This window comes from Oncorhynchus keta, chromosome 2, assembly GCF_023373465.1.
Source record: "Oncorhynchus keta strain PuntledgeMale-10-30-2019 chromosome 2, Oket_V2, whole genome shotgun sequence".
NCBI lineage: Eukaryota > Metazoa > Chordata > Actinopteri > Salmoniformes > Salmonidae > Oncorhynchus > Oncorhynchus keta.
The window spans coordinates 71,306,175-71,321,568 of record NC_068422.1 but is presented as its reverse complement, the minus strand read 5'-3'; the positions used below and the strand labels follow the sequence as shown (position 1 = coordinate 71,321,568).

Genomic DNA, 15,394 nt, shown 5'->3' with positions numbered 1-15,394 from the left:
ATGTAATCTCAAAATGACTGACGAACAGGTGGAAACAATTGACTTAAAGAGCTCACCGTTTTGGTGGCAGAGTAGAGCGAAGGCCCCGTCTGATCGTAGCTATGCTTACCCACTACCAAATGAAAATTGCCTTTTTACAACAGGGTAGGGAATTGAAGAACACCCCCCATTCTCTATTAATGAACAATTTCCTCGTGAAATAGTGGAGAGACGACGTGCCCTGTACCCCACTTTCAAAAGGCTCCAAGCAGAAAAGCAGAATGTTCGTCTAGTGGTCGATAAATTAGATGGAAATAATCAAACATGTTCAAGGACTCGAAGATTACAACGTGGCTGTGAGTGAAAGCTACCTCCTGTTGAAGTAGTCCCCGATACATATTTGCACCGCATTACACAGTACAAATATGGATTCATAGATTTTTTAACAAAAACTATTTTTTGCATGAACAACTTTTTTTGTTTTTATTCATTCATTATGGAACCGTGGACTTAAAATAAGGTTGGATTTATGGTAATGCAGAATGGTTGTGATGAACTTATCCTTTTTCTATTTAGGCAATATGGAACTTTGGACTATATGGACGTAATATCAGGTTTTGATTTAGGGGAAGGCGAGGATGGTTAAGGCTGACCCTTTTTTTTCTTTAGGTTTAGGAGGCCATGTGCTCCAAATGAGAACAAAGATCTGCTATGAAATGTAATCGCCACTAGGGGACAGTACACTCAAAATAATGAAAATGGTACTTTGGTCCTTGGCAAATATTGTAAATCACAATTGTTATCAACGATGGAGTCAATTGTGGTCTCAGTCTCAAAACCATTGGAGACCACAATGCCTAAATGTGTTTTGCCTAGATCTGTGAAATGTGGTATTGGTCCAACCCTCGCTGGCTGCAACCTCAGAGCATTTCATATTATTCTTTATGTAAATGTAAGGCACTTCATTTAGTATGATATGTTATGTTTCGTATGGTATGTATTCATTTGTGGATGTTCATCATCCATTTTGTATGATACTGTGTGTTACAAATTACAATTTGTAATGATATGTTATGAATTGCAATTTGTTGTGACTAACGTTAGCTAGCTGGCAAATGTTAGCTAGGCTAGGAGTTAGAGGTTAGGATTAAGGTTAAAGTTATGGGGTAAGTTAAAGGGTTGAGGTTAGGATTAGGGGAAGGGTTAGCTAACATGCTAAGTAGTGGAAACATAGCTTAAAAGTAATACGTAGATGACAAGTTGCTAATTAGCTAAAATGCTAATGTTGTCCGTGATGAGATTCGAGCCCGCAACCTTTGGGGTTATATGCCCACTGATTCACCCCAACCAAAGTAACCTTCTGTCTTATGTAACAATACCAAACTTAACATATCATACTAATTTGAATGTCCTGGATTTACATTTACTATGCTACGTCTATTCTATGAGACCAGGCTGGACCCTCTTACACCTATGTTAAAACAGCTCTATTTTCCAAATCATCTGTATGCTAATTCCTGGTGATTTTATGAATCCTTATATTACCTTTATTGTGTCAACAATGTTCTTGGACCACATGAAGAAGTTGGTAGAGACTAAATTCAAATGTGCTGAGCTCTGTCATTTTACTAATAGGACCTACAAAGACAATGTGGGTAGAGTCTGAGCTTCTCCTTGTGAACTTGACAGGTTATGTGATGTTTACCTTTTCAGGAGCTTAATTTGTTTAGCAGGAAAAGAGGTAATTTGGCTTCAGCTATCTTTCACAGATCACAAAATAAAGCTTCCTCATTGGTGGGCTGAACAGGCACAGGTACTGAGAGACCTCTCTGATTGGTGGGCTGTACGGGCACAGGCACTGAGTCAACTGATTTGTGGGTGTGTACACGTACTTGATGTCAGGTACATGATAGACAGAAGCAGCAAAGGCTTGAGATTCCATCCACCGGGACTGAGCACTGGGGCATCATACAGAGGAAGACCAGCTTCACTGGGCTCCTCATTACTGCTCTGTTTGCAGTGGTTTCCAGTCTGGAGAAGGAATACATCTATGTGAAACAAGAAATGACCTGGCAGCAGGCTTAGAAGTACTGCAAAGAGCACTACACTGACCTGGCCTCCTTCAAGAAGCTGTATGATGATGAGCTTGAATCCGTAGGGGGCAAATATGGCACCTATACCTGGATTGGCATATACAGAGATGACTTGACTACAGAGTGGAAGTTGTCTGGAGGGGAAAGTTTACTCTTTAAAATGTAGGCTCCTCAGCAACCAGATGGGGGCAAAAATAACTGTGTTGTAATGCAACATTTGCACAGTTATGTGAGAACTATGCTGAAGTACACCCTTTCTTCTGATATAAGGAGAAACGTGACAGTGATCTGGTCCTGGTAAAGGAGAAGAAGGCTCTAAAAAGATTTGCCATGGGTCCTGAGATCCTCAAAAGGTTCTACAGCTGCAACATCGAGAGCATTCTGACTGGTTGCATCACTGCCTGGTGCGGCAATTGCTCGGCCTCTGACCGCAAGACACTACAGAGGGTAGTGTGTCTGGCCCAGTACATCACTGGGGCTAAGCTGCCTGCCATCCAGGACCTCTACACCAGGCGGTGTCAGAGGACGGCCCTAAAAATTGTCAGCCACCCCAGTCATAGACTGTTCTCTCTATTACCGCATGGCAAGCGGTACCGGAGTGCCAAGTCTAGGACAAAAAGGATTCTCAACAGTTTTTACCACCAAGCCATAAGACTCATGAACAGGTAATCAAATGGATACCCGGACTATTTGCATTGTGTGCCCCCCCCACCCCCAACCCCTCTTTTTACGCTGCTGCTACTCTCTGTTTATCATATATGCATAGTCACTTTAACTATACATTCATGTACATACTACCTCAATTGGGCCGACCAACCAGTGCTCCCCCACATTGGCTAACTGGGTTATCTGCATTGTGTCCCACCCACCACCCGCCTATCCCTCTTTTACGCTACTGCTACTCTCTGTTCATCATATATGCATAGTCACTTTAACCATATCTACATGTACATACTACCTCAATCAGCCTGACTAACCGGTGTCTGTATGTAGCCTCGCTACTTTTATAGCCTCGCTACTGTATGTAGCCTGTCTTTTTACTGTTTTTTATTTCTTTACCTACCTATTGTTCACCTAATACATTTTTTGCACTATTGGTTAGAGCCTGTAAGTAAGCATTTCACTGTAAGGTCTACCTACACCTGTTGTATTCGGCGCATGAGACAAATAGACTTTGATTGAATCAACACAATATTAGCCACTTTCAATGCAACATACAGAAACAAAACAAACGATGCAAGACTTAGTATGCAAAACTAACTATGCACCTGATTTTGTTGTAGGCAGAATGCATCGGAGTATGATTCCATTGCATTGACAAGCAGGACTCAACCCATTCTCTACACAGACCGGTGCGGCATAACCAATCAGACCTGCAGTAGACCTATTTTGCAAATAGAGCAGTGCCATATATGGATCAGTGCCATTTACTTTGAGCTGGACTGTGTTTACAGCATGAGCGGTCGTGAGTAGATGCACTTGTTTTGAGATCAAAGCGAGAGCTGTATGTAGCCAAGTGTGCACATTTTGCTCATATCCTTTGCTAGTTAGTGAGTTGTAAGCCCAGTTATAGATCATTTGTAGTCAGCAATAGGGGAGTGATTGCTTCCTACAACAGCAAAAAAATGTGTACATTTCCAAATATAGCTAATATGTAGAGGGTAGCATAATTTGTCTGATTCTCTGTAATAATTATATGGGAATAATAATGCATTTTTATTTTGTAAAACATTGAGGATGACTTGTAACATTGTATGTTTCTTGATAGCTTGGTAGTGTAAAACGATTGGATAAATCATGTAAAAGTACTCTCACTTATGCACAAGTATTGTCTTATTTTTTGTATATATTTATTTATTTAACCTTTATTTAACCTTTATAGACCAAGCTGAAAGACTGAGTGTCCGTTCATCTCTTGCCTTCCTCCACTGGGTCATAGAAGTGGCAGATTCAGCAGACTGCTAGCACTCCATGAATGTCTGAAAGTCTACCGTAGATCTGCAGGAATTACTTTTATGGAGAATTTTGATACCTTTTGGCAACAAAAAGTCACCGAAATCACCTTGGCGCGTGGACACTATCTAATCACTACAAGGCAGCTCTAAGAAATTGACACTTTTACAAAGGTGTATTGTACAGTGAAGCCGCTGCTGTCACAGGTAATCACCATTACGTCTCAACGCCCCCAGCAAACAGTGATAGATAAACAACATGTAGGGCGGATTGGGGTCAATTTTGGCAATGTAATTCCCATTGCTATGCAGCCTTTGGTTATGAATAATAGATTGGCAGGTAATTATACGGCTTTTATTGACACCCCAGGTGATTTCAAACCCCTAAAAAGGTTAGAAATTCATGCACCTAAACGTTCGCAGCCTTTTGCCAAACATGGACTAGTAGAGGTGATGATGTGACAGCGTGGTATGGCAAGGCTTGTCCCATGAATTAATCACAAAAAATGAAAATTAGCTGATAACTACGATACAAACATTCTGGATAATATAGAGAATCTGGAACGATTTATTGATCATCGTTTTGAAATGCTCGAGAAAGAAACGGATACATCGAAGCGAACCAGACAATACCTTTCATTGAGTTCTGCGAGTGAAACGGGAGGAAAGCCGCCGTCTAAAATTCCAAACGTAACATTGGAGGGGGACGTTTTTATATTTATGTCTCCAGAAGATAGAGAGCATTGCTTACAAGCATGAACGAGCAGTTTAAAAAATCGTGATCTATTGCCTGGGCTACTGGGGGAGGTTGAGGCCTTAAAAACAGGACTGGATTACAGTAAAAATGATGGAAAAAATACGAGCGGAAAATAAGATATTGAAAACTACAGTGGACTCCCTAAAAGGCACTACAGAGAGGCTACTGTATGATTTTTTAAATGTATTTATTATTTATTGTACATTAGAAAAAACAAGGTCGTTTTTTTTTGTTGTTTAATATGATATGTCCTAATTGTAAAGGTCGGGTATATTATGACTTAAAAAGCCGTTATATAGTGCGGCCCTTGTTCGCAGATGTGAATCGGAATGATTAGCTTTTAAGATATAACCTAATAAATATGAATATGTATTATAGGGATAGGATAAAGGATTATATAATTAAAAACCGGCCTAGGTTCTCTATTGGAATAGGCATATACGATCATAAAATAATTGGTATTAACCTTTTACATTAATTTTTTTTTATCTCAATATAAAAATGTAAAGGATGATTATTCTTCCGATACACACCGGCAAATGGATGGATTGGGTATTGTCAACAGGGTTGTTGTCTCTAGTATGTGTGGGCTGGTTAACACTGGGATAAAGTGATTAAAGTTGACGGTAGAACTAATACAATAATTGGTTTAGTTTATGGAAGCACTTCTCTAAGCGCAGCCCAATCTCACATTCAATTCGCGCATACATGTACATAATGTATTTCACAGCCAGTCCATAATGTTGACCCTGAGGACTTTCGTATTTTCACTCCAAATGGAGCCCAAAATGAGAAAGTCTCTTACTGTAAGTATTTGGGTATTTGGCTTGATGCCAAGTTGTCTTTTGAAACACATTGAAAACTTGACAAAGAAGCTGAGAATTACGATTGTTTTTTATATAGAAACAAATCCTGCCTCAGTTTTGAAAATAGAAGGAAGAATGTTCAAACAACGCTTTTCCCTGTAATAGACTATGGTGACATTATTTATATGCAAGCGGCGGCCTCTGTTTTGAAACAATTGGAGTCAGTATTCCATTCCATTCAGCAATCCGTTTTATCACTGGGGATGGTTTTAGGACTCATTATTATATTCTGTACAAACATGTGGGATGGACCTCGGTCTGTAAGAAGAAAACTGCACTCTATTTGATTTTTTTAGTCTTGCAGAAACGTTCTTTGTACATTACATAATTGATTCATTTTAGACGTACAAATGACCAAACCCGTTCTCAGGGATGGTTAACTCTGGAGATCCCGTTGGTCTCCACAGAATTGGGAAAATATGCTTTTAGTTTTTATGCACTTATGTGTGGACCAATACACAAAATGCCTTGCAATGGGATGTTCTGGTGCCTTTCAGGAATTTTAAATGATTGATTGGAGACTTTTATGTTACAGAATTCGATTGCTTTTCTTATATATTTAATGTTGTGTATTATGCATTTAATTATAGTGTGTTTTGTAGTGCTGTTCTGTCCCTGTACAGGCAGTTAACCCACTGTTCCTAGGCCGTCATTGAAAATAATAATTTGTTCTTAACTGACTTGCCTAGTTAAATAAAGGTAAAATAAATTAATAAAAATGTATTGGGTTTTATTTGTAAATTTATGCAAAGCTCTCTTGTACATTATTACCTCAAATAACCCGTGCCCTCGCACACTGACTCTGTACCCGGCCGTACCCCCTGTATATAGTCTGCCTATTGTTATTTTGCTGCTGCTCTTTAATTATTTGTTACTTTTATTTCTTATTCTCATCCGTATTTTAAAAACTGCATTGTTGGTTAGGGGCTCGTAAGTAAGCATTTCACTGAAAGGTCTACTACACCTGTTGTATTCGGCGCATGTGACTATGACCATTTGATTTGTAGAAGAGTTTTATCTCAATGTGACTCCTGTTAAATAAAGCTTAATATCAAAAATAAAACGTGAATAGCTACTGTACTTGTGCTTTGAAAAAACGAACATTTATTCATATAGTTTGATCAAGCCCTTAAAAGTTACTTTTACACACCGTTGTATTTACTGTTTCTACAGTCAGCTAATATTTTGTATGTTCAGAGGGCTATTTGCATTTTCTTTTAAAATGAATAAAATAAAGAAATAAAAATACCTAAATGGTTCTTTTGTTTGAGTGTTGTTTTTAGGATTTTTACATGTAATTATATTCTCTAGTTTCATTCGAAATGTTTGTATCGTGTCTGGGTCTGTTTACTGTGTCAGTATGGAATGTGGTTTGAAGAGTCATGGGTGGGAGAAGAGGAAACACAAAAATCACTATCCAATTTATTTCTGGACTGACTGCAGAATATGACATAATTTTACATGTTATGTGATGTTTACCTGTTGAGGAGGTTAATTCATTTAGCATGAAAAGAGGTGCTGAACCTCAGCAAGACGGAGCTCCTCTTCCTCCCGGGGAAGGACTGCCCGTTCCATGATCTCGCCATCACGGTTGACAACTCCATTGTGTCCTCCTCCCAGAGCGCTAAGAACCTTGGCGTGATCCTGGACAACACCCTGACGTTCTCAACTAACATCAAGGCGGTGTCCCGTTCCTGTAGGTTCATGCTCTACAACATCCGCAGAGTACGACCCTGCCTCACACAGGAAGCGGCGCAGGTCCTAATCCAGGCACTTGTCATCTCCCGTCTTGATTACTGCAACTCGCTGTTGGCTGGGCTCCTGCCTGTGCCATTAAACCCCTACAACTCATCCAGAACGCCGCAGCCCGTCTGGTGTTCAACCTTCCCAAGTTCTCTCACGTCACCCCGCTCCTCCGCTCTCTCCACTGGCTTCCAGTTGAAGCTCGCATCCGCCAAAAGACCATGGTGCTTGCCTACGGAGCTGTGAGGGGAACGGCACCTCAGTACCTCCAGGCTCTGATCAGGCCCTACACCCAAACAAGGGCACTGCGTTCATCCACCTCTGGCCTGCTCGCCTCCCTACCACTGAGGAAGTACAGTTCCCGCTCAGCCCAGTCAAAACTGTTCGCTGCTCTGGCCCCCCAATGGTGGAACAAACTCCCTCACGACGCCAGGACAGCGGAGTCAATCACCACCTTCCGGAGACACCTGAAACCCCACCTCTTCAAGGAATACCTAGGATAGGGTAAGTAAGGGTAAGTAATCCATCTCCCCCCCCAAAAAAAAGATTTAGATGCAAGTGGCTGTTCCACTGGATGTCATAAGGTGTATGCACCAATTTGTAAGTCGCTCTGGATAAGAGCGTCTGCTAAATGACTTAAATGTAAATGTAAATGTCATTTCGACTGTCCATCACAGATAACAAAATGTGTTATCAAAAATTATAAGGCACTCAATGGAGGGTAGGTATAGCATTGTTTAATGTGCTGCTTTAGTGATATTGTCGCTCAGTGAAAACTGTCGGTAGTTCACCATCACTGGCTGCTTCTCAGACGCACTCACAGGCGGTAGGGTTTTAGCGCCTGTGCAATGCCAAAAATCTGGCGGAAGTCAGGCGCACCTTCTTGTTCAGGCGAGACAAATTGGACATGTCGAAGCAAGGTTACCAGTATCAGAAGGAGCTCCGTGCGCGCTAACCCTTATCCCAGGCATACACGAGAGCCTGTGGAACACAAACACAGTTATTTATGTTGACGACACCTTCATACACATGCTGTAGTAATTTAATAAACACAAGAAACAGAAATACCTTATTTACATAAGTATTCAGACCCTTTGCTATGAGACTCGAAATTGAGCTCAGGTGCATCCTGTTTCCATTGATCATCCTTGAGATGTTTCTACAGCTTGATTTGAGTCCACCTGTGGTAAATTCAATTGATTGGACATGATTTGGAAAAGGCAAACACCTGTCTATATAACGTCCCACAGCTGAAAGTGCTGGTCAGAGAAAAAACCAATCCATGAGGCCGAAGGAATTGTCCGTTGTCATGCCCTGACCTGAGTTATCTTTGTTTTCTTTATTGTTTTGGTTAGGTCAGGGTGTGACGAGGGTGGTATGTGTGTTTTTGTCTTGTCTAGGGTTTTTTGTATATCTATGGGGTTTTGGTTTGTCTAGGTAAATGTAGGTCTATGGTGGCCTGAATTGGATCCCAATCAGAGGCAGCTGTTTATCGTTGTCTCTGATTGGGGATCCTGTTTAGATTGCCATTTTCCATTTTGGTTTTGTGGGTTATTGTCTATGTGTAGGTGCATGTCAGCATGCGTGTTTATAGCATCACGTTCGTTTTGTTATTTTTTTAAAGTTTGTTTAGTGTTCTTCGTTTGTTTAGTGTTCTTCGTTTAAATAAAGAAGAATAGATTTAAATTGCGCTGCGCCTTGGTCTCCTCTCTATGACGAACGTGACATCCGTAGAGCTCCGAGACAGGATTGTGTTGAGGAACAGATCTGGGGAAGGGCACCAAAACATTTCTGCAGCATTGAAAGTCACCAATAATACAGTCGCCTCCATCATTCTTAAATGGAAGATGTTTGGAATCACCAAGACTCTTCCCAGAGCTGGCCGCCAGGCCAAACTGAGCAATCGGCGAAGGACGTTGGTCAGGGAGGTGGCCAAGAAGCCGATGGTCACTCTGACAGAGCTCTATAGTTCCTCTGTGGAGATGGGAGATGGGAGAAACTTCCATAAGGACAACCATCTCTGCAGCACTCCACCAGTCTTTTATGGTAGAGTGGCCCGACAAAAGCAACTCCTCAGTAAAAGGCACATGACAGCCCGCTTGGAGTTTTCCAAAAGGCATCTAAAGACTCTCAGACCATGAGAAATAAGAGTCTCTGGTCTGATGAAACCAATATTGAACTCTTTGGCTTGAATGCCAAGCATCACATCTGGAGAAATCCTAGCACCATCCCTACGGAGAAGCATTGTGGTGGCAGCATAATTTTTTTTCAGTCGTTTTTGACTAGTCAGGATCGAGGAAAAGAGCAAAGTACAGAGCAATCCTTGATGAAAACCTGCTCCATAGCACTCAGGATCTCAGAATGGGGGTGAAGGTCTAGCCTTTAACTCAGTGTGGATGTTGCCTTTAATCCATGGCTTCTGGTTGGGATATGTACGTATAGTCACTGTGGGGAAACCATCGTCAATACACTTATTGATGAATCCGGTGACTGATGTGGTATATTCCTCAATGCCATCGGATGAATCGCGAAACATATTCCCATCTGTGCTAGCAAAACAGTCATGTAGCTTAGCTTCCATGTCATCAGACCACTTATGTATTGAGCGGGTCACTGGTACTTCCTGCTTGAGTTTTTGCTTGTAAGCAGGAATCAGGTCAGATTTGCCAAATGGAGGGCAAGGGATAGCTTGTACACATCTCTGTGTTTGGAGTAAAGGTGGTCTTGAGTTTGGTTTCCTCTGGTTGCACATGTGACATGCTGGTAGAAATGAGGTAAAACGGAATGAGGTTCTCCTGCATTATACAGCTCGTTGAGTGCGGTCTTAGTGCCTGCATCAGTTTGTGGTGTTAAATAAAAATGTTACTTTTTGTCCTGAATACAAAGTGTTATGTTTGGGGCTAATCCAATATAACACATTACTGAGTACCACTCCAATATTTTCAAGCAAAGTGGTGTCTGTATCATGTTATGGGTATTCCTGTAACAGTTAAGGACTGGGGAAACTTTCAGAATAAAAAATAAACAGAATGGAGCAAAATCCTAGATGAAAACCTGGTTCAGTCTTCTTTCCACCAGAAACTGGGAGATGATTTCACCTTTCAGCAGGATAATAAGACAAAACACAAGGCCTAATCTACACTGGAGTTGCTTACCAAGAAAACAGTGAATGTTCCTGAATTCTAGTTTTGACTTAAATCGACTTGAAAATCTATGGCAAGACCTGAAAATGGTAAACAGCCAATTTGACAGAGCTTGAAGAATTTTGAAATGAATAATGGGCAAATGTTGCACAATCCAGGTGTGGAAAGCTCTCAAAGACTTACCCAGAAAGACTCAGTTGTAATTGCTGCCAAATGTGCCTCTACAAAGTACTGACTCAGGGGTGTGAATACTTATGTAAAATAGATATTTCTGTATTTCTTCTGTGTATTGTTTTGTATTGCTAGGTATTACTGCACTGTTGAAGCTAGAAAAAAAATCTCTGAAGCTGGAGTCTTATATCTCCCTCTAATTTTAAGCATCAGCAGTTTACCGATCACTGTACCTGTAAACAGCCAATCTGTAAATAGCACACCCGACTACCTCATCCCCATATTATTACTTACCCTCTTGCTCTTTTGCACCCCAGTATCTCTACTTGCACATCATCATCTGAGTATCTATCATTCCAGTATTAATAATACATTTGAATTATTTTCACCTCTAGGGCCTATTTATTGCCTACCTCCCTACTCTTCTACATTTGCACACACTGTACATAGATTTTTCGATTTTTCTTTTGTGTTATTGACTACGTTTGTTTATGTGTAACTCTGTGTTGTTGTTTTTGTCGCACTGCTTTGCTTTATCTTGGCCAGGGGCCTGTTGCACAAAACTAGGATAAGGGATTAAGCCAGGATATCTTGGTGATCCTGGCTCAATTGATCCGTAATCCGGTTGCACTAAAGATGGATAGGGGGCAGGAGGATATGTTATGGTATAAATTACCATGGAGATTTATTCTGTGGAGCTAGCCTGCTCCAGACCAGGCTAAATTCCAGGATCTATTTAATCTCATCCCTAATGTCAGTCAGCAGTCACCACAAATGGAAACCAATAGTTATTTCACTGCTCACTATACATTGTTATCACATATAACTAGACCCACTGTCATTATTTAAACGTTTGTGATCATTAATTTCAATGATTTTGGATAAAAAATGATTTTTAGATGTTGCTATCATTAGATAATTTACAGTTTCCCATAGACTATATATAAAATGATAGAATATTAGGGCCACAGAGGGAAAAAAAAGACAAGTCATAATATTGTCACATTGTCATAAGTATCAAAACTGTAAAAACAATGTAGCTTTTCTGCAGAAAGAACCAGCCTCATAAATTTATGACTTTATCCTTTTTCTTCAGTGTGGCCCTAGTACTCTGTCATATAAACAAATACACATTCCATATGAATATAAAAACACAATGTGTAACATTATGTTCCTTTATTGAATAAGGACTAAACAAAGCAGGTAAACCATCAGCTCCTTTCGAAACTGAAGTCACAGTGACTCTACAAGATGGAAAGCACAGAATCCAAGCATATTATACAAAATGATACATACACATTCAAAGGTCTGTATATAACACACCCTGCATGTCTGCACACTAAAATAAATGCAGGACAAATCCATACACATCAACTGAACAGACAAATGAATGGATGCAGTAGCCTCCCTGCAGCCTTGTATTACACACAGTATACCGCACAAACATCATAAGAGGCCAAATTCGTAAAAAAACGAACCCAAAAAAACCCAAATTCCTCTGCCACCGCAGGACATATTTAACCAAAATTGAAAGCACACATACTAACTAAAATAAGTCAACACATATTGGTCCCTCAGCAGCCGACCACTGTCGTCATCAGGGAAGATTGCCGGATTGTCCCAGTCCATGGCTGGTGGCACTCTGGGGGCCCTCTCCTTCCTCAGGCAGGCCACATTGTGGAGGACAGCACAAGCCACAGTAATATCACATGCCCTAACAGGGCTGACCCTTAATTTGTGAAGGCAGTGAAAGCGTGCCTTCAGGAGGCCAAAGGTCATTTCAACTCTGGCCCTGGTCCTGGCATGGGCATGGTTGTAGGCCTGCTGTGCTTCCTGGGGGTCTGTGAAAGGTGTCAGGAGAAAAGGCTGGCAGCCATACCCCTGTCTCCCAGCAACACACCAGAGAATTCACCTGTCAACACAAAATCTCATCATTACTACCTCATAAACACAGTGATATTCTTGACACAGCCATGATGGTTATAAATAGGGGTTGTGTGGCTTACCTTGTGATAGGCACTGATAGATTTCAGAGGCCCGAAAGATTCTGGAGTCATGGACTGAGCCAGGCCATTTTGCCACAACATTGCTGATCACACAGTCAGCATTGCAGACCATCTGAAATCATAAGATGAGGAATATTACACCAATCAATGCACATCACTGGCAGATTTTTTTTTGCTTATTTTCCTAGGTAATTTTGCTCAAGAAAATATTCAAGATGTTTTTAGATATTTTTTTTTTTTTACTGAAAACAAGACAAAAATACTAAGTAAGAAAGACATTTTTGCAGTGCAGTGAGCAACCGACCTTGGGTCCTTTGAAAGGCGCTATATAAATTAAAGTGATTATTATTATAGCTCATCTATTTATTCAATTAAATTTTATTTATATAGCACTTTTCACAATTGTTTCATTCTGTCAAAGCAGCTTTACATTAATGAAAGCAGGAGAAACACAAAAAAACGGTGGACAACATAAGAAGCAGAGTACAACGGCTAAGATTAAACCGTACTGAGCGTAGTAACGTTAAATAATAATGTAAGGCTTTAATAATAATTTATCATAGCTTTATACAGTGTGATGGACTTACTTTACACAATTTCACTCATATCTGCAGTGCATTTCAATTAAAAATTTAACCGTTTCATAATTACAGTACAACTGCGTTTTTGGAGATGTGAATTAAATATTTGAATTGTAATTGTGATGTTTCAGCGGAGCGGTGAGTGTGTAATTGTGCACTACTTACGCATTCAGGCGGTCTGCAATACTTTGCCACGCTTTTTCTCTTTGCTTTATCACTGTGGGGGTGTTGCCTTTCTTCTTAATTATATCTTTTACCTCCTCGTATGCCTCCATGAGGATTTGTGCTTCCGACGGGGAAAAGTACGCGGCTCTAGTTGCCATGGTAAATCAGTTAATCTGTGATCTGTGGCGGGGTCTATTTGAGTGAGCCGTGAGCGCGCACCTATCCAGGATTGGTTTCACCCGGCTTAATGAATCCGTGTCTGCTCATCCTGGCTTGGTCTTTGTGCAACCAATTAAGCCTGGACGCACATGTTTTGGCTTCATTGAGCTCAGCTTAGTCATTTATCCCGGATGTCTTAATTCTACTTTTGTGCAACAGGCCCCAGGTCGCAGTTGTAAATGAGAACTTGTTCTCAACTGGCCTACCTGGTTAAATAAATGTGAAATGAAAAAAAATGAAACACAAGCATTTCGCTGCACCTGCGATAACAACTGCAAATATGCGTACACAACCAATAAAATGTTATTTGATTTGACTATGGTGAAAACGTGAAACATTTTGGGCTTCCCTAGAACTTGGAAAAACATGACATGCCAAAATGGGGATTTCCAGAGAAAACAAATAACTTATTTTAATGAAAACACTGCTATTGTATTGTTTTTACATTGATTAGTTAAGTTAGAGCATAGATGTATGTGATCGAACTGTTAAATAGAGTGTTTCATAAAAACATACACACATAATGTCTGGGGGACATAAAATGGTGGAACGACCCTGGTTTTCCATTATGATTTTTTTCCATTAGGATATATATTATTATTATTTTAATTAAAGGTAGTGGAGTAGCAGCAGTCGTAGTGATTATAGTGTTATGTACCATGACCCATGGTCCGATAGCAATTTTGGTTAAATCCTGTATCCTACTGATGAGGGTGAGGAAGACTCGGTTGTCGTATCCAAACCTTTCCCCGTAAATCAGTGAGGAGATGATGTTAGACGCTGCTTAATGGAACAGGTGCTTGAGGGTCCATCGAACTGCCTGCCAGGACACAGCAACGATCACCGCACCACGCAATACACACAGACAAGATAAGAGCACCAATCATAGAGCTTCCGAAATTGAACACAATGATAGGATAGATATGGTAAAAATGACCACATTCTTTATACCCAATGTTAATACAATATTGTACATATTGTAACGCTAATTGGTTGATATTGGGTAACTTTAGTCTGGATACTGAGTATGTGGTGATAATGACATGAATAGGAATGGTGATGACTATGTGGTACGTTGTGTGTGTGTGTGTGTGTGTGTGTGTGTGTGTGTGTGTGGCTGTACCAGCATTGCACTCCAGCACAGAGCAGGTGTGGGAGACCTCCTCAAGGATGCGCTCTTCCATGGAGTGTTTGCCCAGATCAAAGTTTCTCAGCGTGGTCAGAGCAAAGCATCTGTGGTCCCTCCAGCTGGAGACAAAATCTTTGTTGATGATCCCTGATGAACACATGTAACAGTGTTGGTTCTGATTCCACTTGCCACTGCAGAAATATGTATTCAATGTTTATGTATTTATATTGGTTGGTTCAAGTCAGATGCCAATAAGGTTTATTGTCATTGGCTATGCTTGCTGATAGGGGAAGATTCGTCAATTCTTTACAGTCTGATATTGACATGCAAGCAGCAGGTCCCGTTCTGAAATACTGTATTCTATTACAATGTGTAAGAGTTCACTATGTATATTTCCTAACGTCTAAATGTACTTGATATATATGTATATACACTACTGTTCAAAAGTTTGGGGTCACTTAGAAATAACCCACAAATGCTGATGCTCCAGATACTCAACAAGTCTAATGAAGGCCAGTTTGATTGCCTCTTTAATCAGAACAACCGTTTTCAGCTGTGCTAACATAATTGCAAAAGGGTTTTCCAATGAT

The 15,394-nt window shown here is 40.5% G+C and overlaps 1 long non-coding RNA gene across 1 annotated transcript; it reads right to left on the bottom strand.

The window, feature by feature from the left end:
* Positions 1-11,900: 11,900 nt before the first annotated feature.
* Positions 11,901-13,877, bottom strand: LOC127909326 (uncharacterized). Its single transcript, XR_008070787.1, has 3 exons — positions 13,457-13,877; positions 12,711-12,822; positions 11,901-12,616 (listed from the first exon to the last, which is right to left on the bottom strand). It is a non-coding gene; the product is annotated as an uncharacterized LOC127909326 (long non-coding RNA).
* Between the last annotated feature and the right edge of the window lie 1,517 nt (positions 13,878-15,394).